The sequence below is a fragment of the Thermobia domestica genome, chromosome 1 (assembly GCF_964235325.1).
Source record: "Thermobia domestica chromosome 1, izTheDome1.hap1.1, whole genome shotgun sequence".
NCBI classification, from domain to species: domain Eukaryota; kingdom Metazoa; phylum Arthropoda; class Insecta; order Zygentoma; family Lepismatidae; genus Thermobia; species Thermobia domestica.
Genome location: NC_137454.1, coordinates 238,330,784 through 238,343,822, shown reverse-complemented (window position 1 = coordinate 238,343,822; position 13,039 = coordinate 238,330,784).

Here is a 13,039-nt window from a genome sequence, read left to right as displayed (position 1 = left end):
TAGTGAAGTGGAAACGTGAAGGGACACGTACAGAACAAAAGCGTACAGTCCGACCTTGTCTGGTGACTGACAGAGACCGCCGACAGTTGAAGAAGGTCGTAAAGTGCAATAGACAGACATCTATCCAGACCATCACACAGGAATTCCAAACTGGATCAGGATCCACTCCAAGTACTATGACAGGCGTGAGGTGAAAAAACTTGGATTTCATGGTCGAGCGGCTACTGATAAGCCACACATCACGCAGGTAAATGCCAAACGACGCCTCGCTTGGTGTAAGGAGCGTAAACATTGGACGACTGAACAGTGGAAAAACGTTGTGTGGAGTAACGAATCACGGTACACAATGGGTGATATCAATAAAAATAAGTAACTACTCCTGAGAAGTCCTGCTCGAGAATCGGAGTAACTACATCTGGAGTAATCTCCTCCTTTAATTTCGTATCAATAAAACAAGTCACTACTCAGATCTAGACTGCTTCAGATTTATGGACGTTCACTCGCGATTCTTCTCCGCGTGGCAGTGAGTATTATTAATAAAAGAAGTGATTGCTCATTTCTCCCATCCGTCGCGCGGTCATTTCGTTGTTTTTAATCTATGGCGTAGTATCCTAAACGCCATGAAAGAGGCAAGTAGCAACGACAGTTTCAATCAAAGTGAATTTGTGGGTATTATAAAAGCGTTTCCAGTGGTACTTTCAAAGTCACAGCTACCAGAAAGAAACGAAGAAAAGCCGAAGCTTTGAAGGCAATTACGGTGAAATGCAACGAAATATCAAATACATCTACGACTGAGACACAAATCCAAAAGAGAATCTTTAATATTCGATCGAGAATAAAACAAAAACAAAAAAGGGAAACAAGAAAGTAACACTGAAATCATAAGAACGAACCTATTGAAGCTGATGGATGTTGATTCGAATCCAGCAATGTCAAGATTAACACGACAAGCGCATATCACATGTTATCCAAGGTCTTTGTAGATTGTTTGGCTTTAAGAACGAAATCAGACACTTCGCCCCTTTGTTTCTTTTTTTTAAAACTAAGTCCAGCCCCTCACGTCATAAAGCACGTCCATCTAATTACGTTTTCCACACCATACGTGTCCCCTTTAGCCTTGACATAAACAAAATACATTCTCATGTATACACCCTTCCTACCAACGTTGAGTTCAGTTGATTTTCAGTTTCACGTCCTTTTCAGTAGCGAGGCTATATGAGAAGGGACCCACTGATTAACGTGGAATCTGAATCACATGAGCTTCCGCCGGGAATCGAACGCGGGTTTCTCATGCCAAAGGTATGTACGTTGACCTCTTAGCCAAGAATGAGCTCTTCCTATTATCGTATTCGTCTCCAAAATACTAGGTTTCTTTATTGACACGTGTGTATAGTCAAGTGCTCCGATCGTACCCGGAAATGTATATTGTTCTTGCCACTCTGCCTTTGCTGTTTGTATATTACTCGCACTTTCAGAAACAATCAATTTTCAGATTTCGCAATAATCGCATCCATTACACTTGTAGTAGTCATAGATACAGTACTTTGAGCCACACCAGAATCCCCTGACATTCCGACCTCGAATCCCGGATCACTGACATAACGCAGGAAAACCCCCATCTTTTCGTCATTACGTAATGCACCACTCCAAATTTCGGTTGATTCTCGTAAAAAAGTCCTAACCACTCTACATTTTCTTTCATGAACCTATGTGTTTTGTAACCTCCATTTGCAACTTTTCTGTGCAGTTTATAAGTTTTTCTACATAGCAAAAGAATCATATACTCGGCCATATTTCGCACGGAGTCACCTATTTAGCTTGTTCCACAAATTTCGAGAAGTTACTAGCATCACAGAGGAGTCTTTGATTTTTATTGATATCAAACGCGGAGTAGTTACTCGGCTCGAGAATAGAGGTGTGGTTACTTCAAAAGGGCGGAGCTTCTCCGAGGTCAGTCGAGACGACTAGTGCTCAGTTCTCTTTTTATTGATGCCAATGCGAGTAACTACTACAAAATTGGGAATAATGAGGAACTTCTCCGTTTTATTGATATCACTCAATGTGATGATCCAATGGCAGGGTGTGGGTATGGCGAATGCCCGGTGAACATAATCTGTCAGCGTGTGTAGTGCCAAGAGTAAAATTCGGAGGTGGTGGTGTTATGGTGTGGTCGTGTTTTTCTTGAAGGGGTCTTGCACTCCTTGTTGTTTTGTGTGGCACTTTCACAGCGCAGGCCTATATTGATATTTTAAGCACCTTCTTGCTTCCCACTATTGAAGAGTAATTCGGGTTGGCGATTGCATCTTTCAACATGATCGAGCACCTGTTCATACTGCACGGCCTGTGGTGGAGTAGTTACACAACCATAACATCCCTGTAGTGGACTGGCCTGCACAGAGTTCTGACTTGAATCCTATAGAACAACTTGTTTCGGAACGCCGAATTCGTGCCAGGCCTCACCAACCTACATCGATACCTCTCCTCAGTTCAGCACTCCGTGAAGAGTGGGCTGCCATTCCCCAAGAAACCTTCCAGGACCTGATCGAAAGTATGCCTGCAAGAGTAGAAGCTGTCATCAAGGCTAAGGGTGGGCCAACACTATATTGAATTCCAGCAGTACCGATGAAAGGCGCCACGAATTTGTAAGTCATTTTTAGCCAGGTGTCCGGATACTTTTGATCATATAGTATATATATATATCAGTCAACTGCTTAAAAATTTTGTAGGTAATGTTGTATACTAAATGTTATAGTATAAAAAAGCTATTCATAACATATTATTATTATTATTATTATTATTATTATTATTATTATTATTATTATTATTATTATTATTATTATGTGTTCTATTCGTTTGTTTCTTTATTTCACGGCAGATATTCCTTGGTTTACGAATTTAATTTCTTATTTGAGGGGTGTAGATGCAAAAGTGGCAATCTCCACTCGGTCGAATATTTCAGGACGATCGATTAATTGATATCTCGTAAACTCTGTAAGATTTTACCGTACAAATTTTTTGGCATAGTAGATCGTAGTAATATTAGAGGGTTGAACATAAATTTTCCCCAGAGAAAGTCCCTCATTTTTTGTAATTACTGTTTCAAAATTGCAGATTGTAAGTTTTGAAAATGAACGTGGGCTAGTGAACTAGTACAGACTTGTTGACTCATTATAAACTTAGTGAGGAAGTTTGGAACGATTCCAAGGAAGCGACACGGTCACCATGGCAACGTCTGACGCCAGCGGGCCTCTGATTGGCTCAAGTGGATATTGCAAGATTTGCAAAAATTGTGATAATCGCCTTCAGCTTTTACCGGGAGGATGTAGTTTGTGATCCAAACCGCACAGTCGAGGACACTTAAAACAATACAGTCCCACCTCTAACTTAATTTCTAAAAAAAAAATGGAGATGGCCACTTTTGCATCTACACCTCTCATTTGTCATCAACTATTTTTGTTAAAGTATAATTGACTCCTGGTATCTATGCATGATAGATAAGTAATTATATATAAGGAAAAAAACGTAAGAGTGTTGTATTCATACATTTTGAGATATAATTAATATTATTTTATGTATTTTATAAACCTTAGGCTGACGTCATTTTTGCTAAAAGGACTACTATATTCTTATGGTACGTCAAAATGCCTATCGTAATAATGGACTTAAAATATTGCATATACAAGTAAGGGTTAACAACTGTTAACAAGGGTTAACAATAAAACTTAATAATTCTTCAACCACACTCTCGATCAAACTTTCAACATAGATAAGGTTAAGACCTGAGAAGTTTTCATCAGGGACAATGTTGGGGAGGGAAGGGGGCACATATGTAAAAAAATAAAAATAAAAGTGACTGTTTTTGTGACTTCATCACCATTAAATCACCAAACCGATCTTAATCAAATTATCGACATAGATGAGGTTTGGACCTGGGGTGGTTTTTATTATATTTCCTTAACAGTAGAACTTCGGGTAGGACATGGGGAGGGAGAGATACGATAAAATAAATAAAAATTAATAACTCTTGAATAATCTGACCGATCTCGATCAAGTTTTCAAGATAGATGACGTTCGAACCTAGAAAGTTCTTTTTTAAAATATATTTTCACATTGACTGTAGAAACAATGGATAGGGGAGGGAAGATTAATATATAAAAATAAATAGAACTTAATTCTTGAACCACCCAACCGATCACGATTAAATTTTCAACATACATGAGATTCGGGGGTGGGATAATTTTTATCATACCGTGCCCCGCAACATGGGGAGGGGAGAGGGATATATAAAAATCACCGGAAAAGGCCAATATCAAAGAGCGCTTTAGTAATAGAAAAAAACGGAGCATATTACTATTTTTCCTTAATTTAACCCAGCGAAATTGGGGTACGTCTTAGATTCAAGGACGTCTTAAATCCCAGCAATTATCGAAAAATTCTTAATTACAGATATTATTATTAATGTGTTGTTAATTTTGTATCATATTCAATCATCCAGACAACAATAGTGTACTAAGTTTCCTCAGGACGTGCGGGTTTGCTACTATATATTTACAATTGTAAATCACCGACTTCTGGCATTTACAAAGCCAGCAGCATTACCTCCAATAGCATTAACAGGAAATACATGTATATTTTGTTTAGTATCAGAAACCTAGCTCAACTACTTGGGAAGGCTTTCCACTCGTCTAGACGGTGTGGCTGTTTTGTCTCTTCGGCCTTACGACGTGCTTTCTAATATATTTTGGATTTATTCAATTTGTCTAGGGTTGGTTGTGGGGAGAGAGAAAATGGTTACATATAATATATTACGTCAACTCACTCTCGTATGTTTGAGTTTCTGGTCTTCAATCGAAGTAGCTCGAGGGCATGTAGTCTTTGCAACTATTTGCTGCTGCTTGTTAGTGAAAGAAACATGTATGTTTTTCTTGTTATTTATTGAAATTTAAATAACAGGTGTAGATTGCTAGCTTGTAGCCTTGACCTTAATAAAACCGACACGTTGTAACATACCATCCTTCTGGATCTGAGAAGAAGAAGAATGGATGGTTACAAGAAGGAAAATTGTATATAGAGCGTTATATTTTCTATTTAAACTAATATTGTAAATAATTTTCAGTGTTTAAAACAATTATATTCTCTTTGTAAAAAAATCTTCTTTTTAGAAAACGAAGAGAAAGAAAAAAGTATTTTAAAAAAGTTGAAGGGAGGAATGTAAGGAGGAATTGACTTTGAAAAACTAGGCTATGACAACCAGAGAGAAAAGAGGTGTTTGCGCGTGTTTGTACGGTGGGCGCAGCTTGTCTCGCCGATTCTACCTGGCTCGGTGACTCAAGGACCCGTTATCTAGTTCCTTGAGTGAATCCAGAGAGGATGGAGTTGTTTGTGGTAACGTGTTCTCGATTTGCTTGTGTGTTAAGTAGGACATGTTCTTGTGTGCGTATACGTGGGCAAATCTAAGTTCCGTGCCAGAAAAGCTTTTACTGCTATATATTCTTTGTGAGTTAAGTGAAGTAAAGTATCACGATTTGTGGAACAAGTTCACAGTTTTTCTGGAAGATATTGGCAAAGAAATAGGCTTTTTTGTGCTTGTGAAAGTTACAGAGTCAAAGGGAGAAAGTGTGTATGCAAAGTGAACCCTCATTTCGCTCTATCAATTGTATTCAGAGAGTGAATGTGTGCATTTTGTGCCTGTTTCATTACTCCTTAATCTTTCTGAAATATTTCTTTTTTCAAAAAAAGAAATTTATTAAGGAGAGAGAAATTTTGTAGTGTAGGGCTATTCTTTATAGAGTCTGAAGAGATTGCTAGTTAAGAACTTTTTTCTTTTGGCAATCCTAAAGATTTGTCCTGAGGAGAATCTCTGTAAATACGTGATTAGATGTTTGAACTTGTCAGAACTTCGTAAGTTGAATAGCATAATTTCTGGCACAGAGCAAAGAATTGCGTACGTGGCTAGTCAACCGTTAGTCAAGGAGGCCAAATACCCAACGAGAGGAAAGAAGCTAGTAGGTAAACCATTGAGTATTACTGAAACTGGGTGAGTTGCTACTCGTATTTTACCTATACTAGTTGTATTCGTTTAAAGTGTGGATAGTGAGGTTGTCTGTATGTTGTCTCCAATGGATTAAACTCGCGGGCCATTGCTTTCCAACAGTAGATAAAATACTCCCAGAAATTGTGGCGATTATTCTCTCTACTTTGACCGCGATAGTTGAAATAAGATATGAACAACCTGCAGATCCAAGATTACATTTTAATTTAAGTATTTTCTTTTTCAGCTGTTTAGCTATATGTTCAAAAGGAGAGCGTGATATATTTTCTCGAACGATAAATATAGACATATTTTTTCTCGAAAGTTGTCATAAGCCTTGAAAGTAAAGATATTGATTCAGAATTAAATTTGACTGCTATTATTTGAATGAGTTAACAATTTAAGAACTAGAAGTACTGTCAGAATTATATTTAGAAATATTTTTTATTTTTGAAAGAATTTACTTATGAGTAGTTGATGTTCGTAAAAGTGGACAGGAGTTTTGTAACTGTTAAAGTCAATTTTTGGCGAGAAAAGTAATTATTCACTGTAGAGTCTATTTGAATTACTATTGATTTTGAATTGAAGGAAGATTTGAATCTGCTAGTAAAGCTAAAATTGAAATTTTTGAGATTTAATCAAATTTGCCGAGAAATTAATAATTATTAGGATAGTTGTATATTGCACGTTTCATCCGAGTGTATATGCGCTATTCAAACGATTTAGTGTATATACACCACCTTCCATTGGCAATAAAGTTGTTATCTTTAAAATTGAAACACTGTTGTACATGTTTATTTTGTTTATGTTTGAAGTGTTTCCCTTTCTGAAAACACGCATATTGGATCTGCAATTCCAGCTAATACGTGCTAAGTTGATTACGCGATACTGCTCGACTCCTCTCTCCCAAGCCCTCTCTGCCAGGCTTTGCTGTCTAAGACCATATTGATAGTTTGTTTAGTTTTTTTTATATAATTCTCAATGTGGATTCGATTAGGCGAAGTTAGGTGGAAGGGGGCGTTACAACGTTCTATCATTTAATAGGAATAATAAATACGGCTATACGCTGTAAGAGTATTAAGAAGTTCATTTATTTGTTTTCTTAAAATATGATTTGTAATAATTCATAATGTCGGAATCTGAAGAACAGAAGGGCTTGCTCGTTATTCGTTCTGGAAAGGTATGGGTTCAAACCCCGAGACGAAATCACAAGGTACTCAAACCGATTTTGTATCAGAAGGAAATAGTGGGTTAATAGAGATTTAAAAAAGGCGGACAAACTACGCCTCAAACGAATGAGAATGCGGGTTATATCCATCATAGCAAAATAGAACAAAATCTACAATTGAAGCTTATTGATAAGTATGTGAATTAACTTCCAATGTGCTATGGTACAGTGCACGACCAATTGTATGACTTTCGTTCAATTGAGCGAATTGAATGACTTAAATATTTTTCTTTTGAATGTTTAATGTTGGCAGAGAGAACAAAGGTGAGAAAACCTCTTAGTGACATTTTCTCTGAAGCTTGTTCTTTAGCTTTGGACCCTGTATGTAGGCACGTTGTTCGGTAGTTAATTTCTGATTGTGCTCAGTATCAACTGATTGTTAATAACTTTTATCGTCCCCAAGCTCCACATGAACGTATTAAAGATTACGTGAAGAGGGTATGTAGGCCTACTAGTGTAAAAATTTTAGATCTTACAGAGGATGAAGAAAGTGTATTGCGTGCAATTATTTCTGGTGTTACCCCGAATATTAGGGAGAAACTGTTCTATTCTGGAATTCCTAAATCTATGAGGGACTTTGAGCAACCATTGGAACAGAGTATGAAGCATGAACTCTATATGCTGGAATTCAATAATTCGTCTTAATTTTCATCCTCTTCTCCGAGAACTGCTACCGATAGTGCTTCCCTCTCTTTTCATAAATCTACAACAAAAGCAACATTATTTTTCTGGAACTTTACACAATAAAAACAGTGTTCCTTCAATTTAAGAAACACGAAAATGGGTTGGTACAATGCTGAAGGCCAAGGACGTTTGCGTACCATTTCTCAAGAGTCTAATAAACTTGTGTATGTTATGCTTAAGCTATTTAAGAGACAGTATCATGAAGGAAGATTTGAATCTGCTAGTAAAGCTAAAATTGAAATTTTTGAGATTTAATCAAATTTGGCGAGAAATTAATAATTATTAGGATAGTTGTATATTGCACGTTTCATCCGAGTGTATATGCGCTATTCAAACGATTTAGTGTATATACACCACCTTCCATTGGCAATAAAGTTGTTATCTTTAAAATTGAAACACTGTTGAACATGTTTATTTTGTTTATGTTTGAAGTGTTTCCCTTTCTGAAAACACATATTTTGGATCTGCATTTCCAGTTAATACGTGCTAAGTTGATTACGCGATACTGCTCGACTCCTCTCTCCCAAGCCCTCTCTGCCAGGCTTTGCTGTCTAAGACCATATTGACAGTTTGTTTAGTTTTTGTTTTTTTATATAAACTCTCAATGTGGATTCGATTAGGCGAAGCTAGGTGGTAGGGGGCGTTACAATTCTCAAGGAACTAGATCTCCTTTCGATCTTGTCTAGATCTCCTCTAGATCTTTATAAAGTTTTTTGGTCTAATAAGAGAGTAAGTTTGTGTTGATGTTATACTTAGGATATATTTTATATTCTCATTCCACTAATAGTTATAAAGTAAAAAGAATAGGAAATATTATTGAAGTAGAATATCCTAAATTATATTTGGTAATTTTTGTTACTATTAGTATTCTGGTTAAAAACTAAAATGATTATTACGATTACTCCAGCGTTCTCATTCCACTTGAATTTAATATTGAATCTAAAGATAAGATTGTGAATGTATTGAAATATTGACTGCTTTAAATTAAATTTGTTAATAGGTTTTCACATTTTTAAATTGTTAGTTAATATTTTCCATTCTACATTCCCATTCCCATTCTTCAAAAAGTTTGTAATATTGCTAGGACTTTGATAAATGGAATGTTAGTTAAAAATATTTATTTGAAATTGAATTTTGAAAAATATTTGTCCTTTTAAAGATTGAGATAGTCTTTTCCTCCTACATTTAAATTCCACCAAAATATTTTCTGCATCTTTGTAAAAAATAGGAATGTTGTTTAATCATTGGATGATTATTGAGAAAGACTTTCAATTTTGTTTAGATAAATTTTAAATTTCTCATTTTCCTCCAACATTATCATTCTACTTAGTGTTAATAATAGTATCTAATCTTTATAATTTGAATTAATTTGAATTATTTAGTGTTGGTGAATATCAATCCTGACGTTTTGATGATTATTTTTCCAAATATTGATAAAAATATATATCGCCACTCCGTATTGTGTTGTTTGAATTTGAAGATCATTAATTGATCGAACTATTGTAGTTTATGAATAATTTCAAATCTCTTCCAAGTTTTTTCGTATCAATTTCTAGTCTATGTTCCTAGTAGTATTAGTAATGTAGTATCTGTGTATGACTATTTATAAGTATTGTTTATATATTGTGCTGTTTTGCTTTATTTATTTTTGTAATATGGAGAACATTCAAAGCGAACGTGATTACGTCAGCATAGACATGCCAGACTCCGAATTTGTTACTATTGATGCAACTGGTCATCCGAGTTTAAATTCTAATTTCGGCTCTTTGAGTATGAGTTTAACGCCGCCGATGCAAAATATTTTAGGTGTTAGGTTCTTTCCTACTCCAGATAGGTACAATTTGAATTTTTCAGTAAATAATTCAGCGGGGACTTACGGTTTTAGTAGGATAGCTAATCCACCTAGCTTGAATATTTCTAGACCAGAACATAGGGTTACTTTTAATGAACCGTCTATAAGAAGAGAGATGGGGACATCTCCTCCTAATTTAAATTCTTCTCATGAAATTAGATCTCGAAATACATACTTAGAGTTGGGTAATTACTATAGTAGATTTTCAAATATTCTCAGTTCGACTCCTAGAGTGGGAATAAATAATAAACAAGCTGGCAATTGTAACTTTATTCCAAGTAGTAGAAATCTAGAGGGTAGAAATATTGATAGGGGAGTTCAATCTCATATAAATTTAGATGATCATCATTTAGAAGCTAATTATGAACATAAATTAATGTTGAAGTATACCCATTCTAGATCTTTAACCTATTTGGAGAATAGATTTATGAATATTAAGAACGTGAATGGTAATGATAGCTTGCAAATTTTTGAACTATTGTTCAAGATTGAAGAAATTCTAATGGAGAGCAGCTATTCATTTAACATGATACTATCAGTTCTAATTCCGAAATGTAATGGGATTGTTTTAAGAATAGTTACTTCGGCATTGAATGATAATTTAGATTGGAATGTGTTTAAGAATAACTTACTATCTAGATTTATTACTCCAATAACTGTTCATTCATTAGTGAGTGACAGAATTTATAAAAACCAGAAGTTATCGGAACTCATGAATGAATTTGTGAAATCGGTAACTACCTCAATGAATGTACTAGGATTAAATATGGAAGAATGTGAATTAGTTAGAATAATATTAATGAGAATGCACCGAAACCAAAGTAATAGGATGCTAGAAAGTTATTTTCCTAATAGCCGTTTAGAACTACCAGATATAGCCGAAAGATTTATAATGAGTACTCGAGAACAAGTTGAGTATAATAGAGCAATGGGATTGAAAAGTAAAAATCAAATGGTTCTTTCAAATAATGAATCGAAAGTCAGTGAATATAATCAGAAATATAATATTTCAAAGAATAATGTAAAATCGAATCGAATGAATGAAAAAGTTATGGGAAAGACAGTAAACCAGAAAATTCCTTCGGAGATGGACGGATTTGTAACGACTTTCGTTATTGGCAAGATTAATAATATATTAACTAGTGTTTGTGTAGACGGAGGTTCTAATTTTAATCTTGTAACAAGATCGTTAGTTCATCGCAGTGGAGCCGAACAACATATACATAGTGTGGAAGAAAAAACAGTGAATGCCCCTTCGGGATTACATTTTTTTACGGGAGAAGAGATTACGTTGAACGTCAACTTATCCGGATATTTCCAAATTGTGAATTTTCGAGTTGTGGAACAGCTACCATGTGAGTGTTCGTTAGGAATGCCTTTCCTTAGATCTACATCTGCTGTTTTGGACTATGAGAATCATATTTTAGTTTTGAACGGAGGAAGAAAGAGAGTTCGTTTAACATTTCAGAAGAACGTGTTTAAAAGTGGAATTCAGATCTGTATATCCTCAAGACCAGCGACAATGTATAAGAAGACCATCGGGAAATAAATCAATAAATCAAACTTCATCGAGTGTCTCTTCGATCTTTATTAGAGCGGATTACAATTCTTCGGGATATTGTGATAGGGGAATTCAATGTGAACTTGAACTGTAAAATTTAGAAGATCAATTACTTACCATTGAAGTTTCTAATTCATCACAATTACTTGAGATGAAGAATTGGATTGAGTGTGATCTTTTGAGAACTTCCAACACCAAGGGAACTCCAGGGAATACAGTTAGTGATGTATCAAGATCTCCTAGCGTAAATGGTGAAGAATTGGATCTAGGAAGATTTCCAACCACCCATACAGAGGAAACACGTGGTAGAACAACATGTGTCGACATGGCTATGATCTCGACTGATGTTAATGGTAGAGATTTAGTTCAAACTCAGCCAGAAGAAAAGGAAGAGCAGATAGCCATGAAGAAGAACAATGAAATTGATGGAAGAAGTGACGAGGTGGATCAATCTTCGGGTTGTTTGAAAAAGAAGATTCCTTCAAAGAAGTCAAGAAAGAGGAAGACTAAGAAGATGAAGAATGCAGATCTGGTGAATAAGGACGATACTCAGAGATCCAAGGTTAATAACATCAATGTAGATATTCCTTCTGCTTCGAAGGTACGGACAGGACATCACCACAGTTCAACTGAATCATCAGATGTGGATATCGAACAAGCAGAAAACTTCCATAAACTTGTCAATAGAAATAAAAAGTATATAAATAAAGATTCTCACCAGGGAGAAACCAAATGTAAACGATCTCCACAGGTGAAAAACCCGTCGAACACACAGGGGGAAAAATTTGATGAAGAAAATTGGAAGTATCGCAATTAGGATATTAATTCATTCATAGATTCGATTAATAAAGATTATGCAGATGTTATCACAGAATGAGTTGGATGCATCAAAGACTTCACCGTTCATATTTATTTATTAGAAGACAAACCATTTAAACAAAATCCATTTCCAATCCCTAAAGGAAAGGAAAAGATTTTTGACGAACAGATTCGAGAGTTGGTTGAACAGGGTATATTAGAGGAAGTGGGCCATTCTAACTATGCTAGCAGTTGCTTCCTCGTTAAGAACAAAAATAATACTTTTAGAATTGTCGGAAATTACGTTCAGGCTAATTCCTTAATAGTTGATGATCCTTTTCCTGCTCCAAACTTGGAGGAATGTCTAACAAGGTTGTCAAGGAAGAAGCTGTAATCACGCATTGACTTACGGCGTGCGTACAATCAGATTAAACTAGACGATACCTCGGGTTTATATCGTTATACACGAGTGCCAGTTGGAATTAAAACTGGGAGTAACCTATTAACTCGTGTGATGAAAAAACTGTTAGGAAATTTGGGAAAAGATGGCGTAAAAACGTATTTCGACGATGTATTGATATTTTCAGATACAGTAGAGGAACATAAAGAAACGATAAGAAAGGTTTTCGATATATTTAGAAAATATAATGTAACGGTCTCACCTCATAAGTGTTTGTTTTTCTATAGTAAGATTAATTACTTAGGTTATGTAGTATCAGGGGACAAAATGGAGATTGATCCGAAAAGGGTATCACCAATCAAAAATATCCCTCCACCAAGGAATCGTAGAGGTCTTTTGAAAATTCTCTAGTTGTTTAGTTATTATTCTAAGTTCGCGTCCAAAATGCAAGAACTCATGGGACCATTAAGTGAACTCAAGTCTGT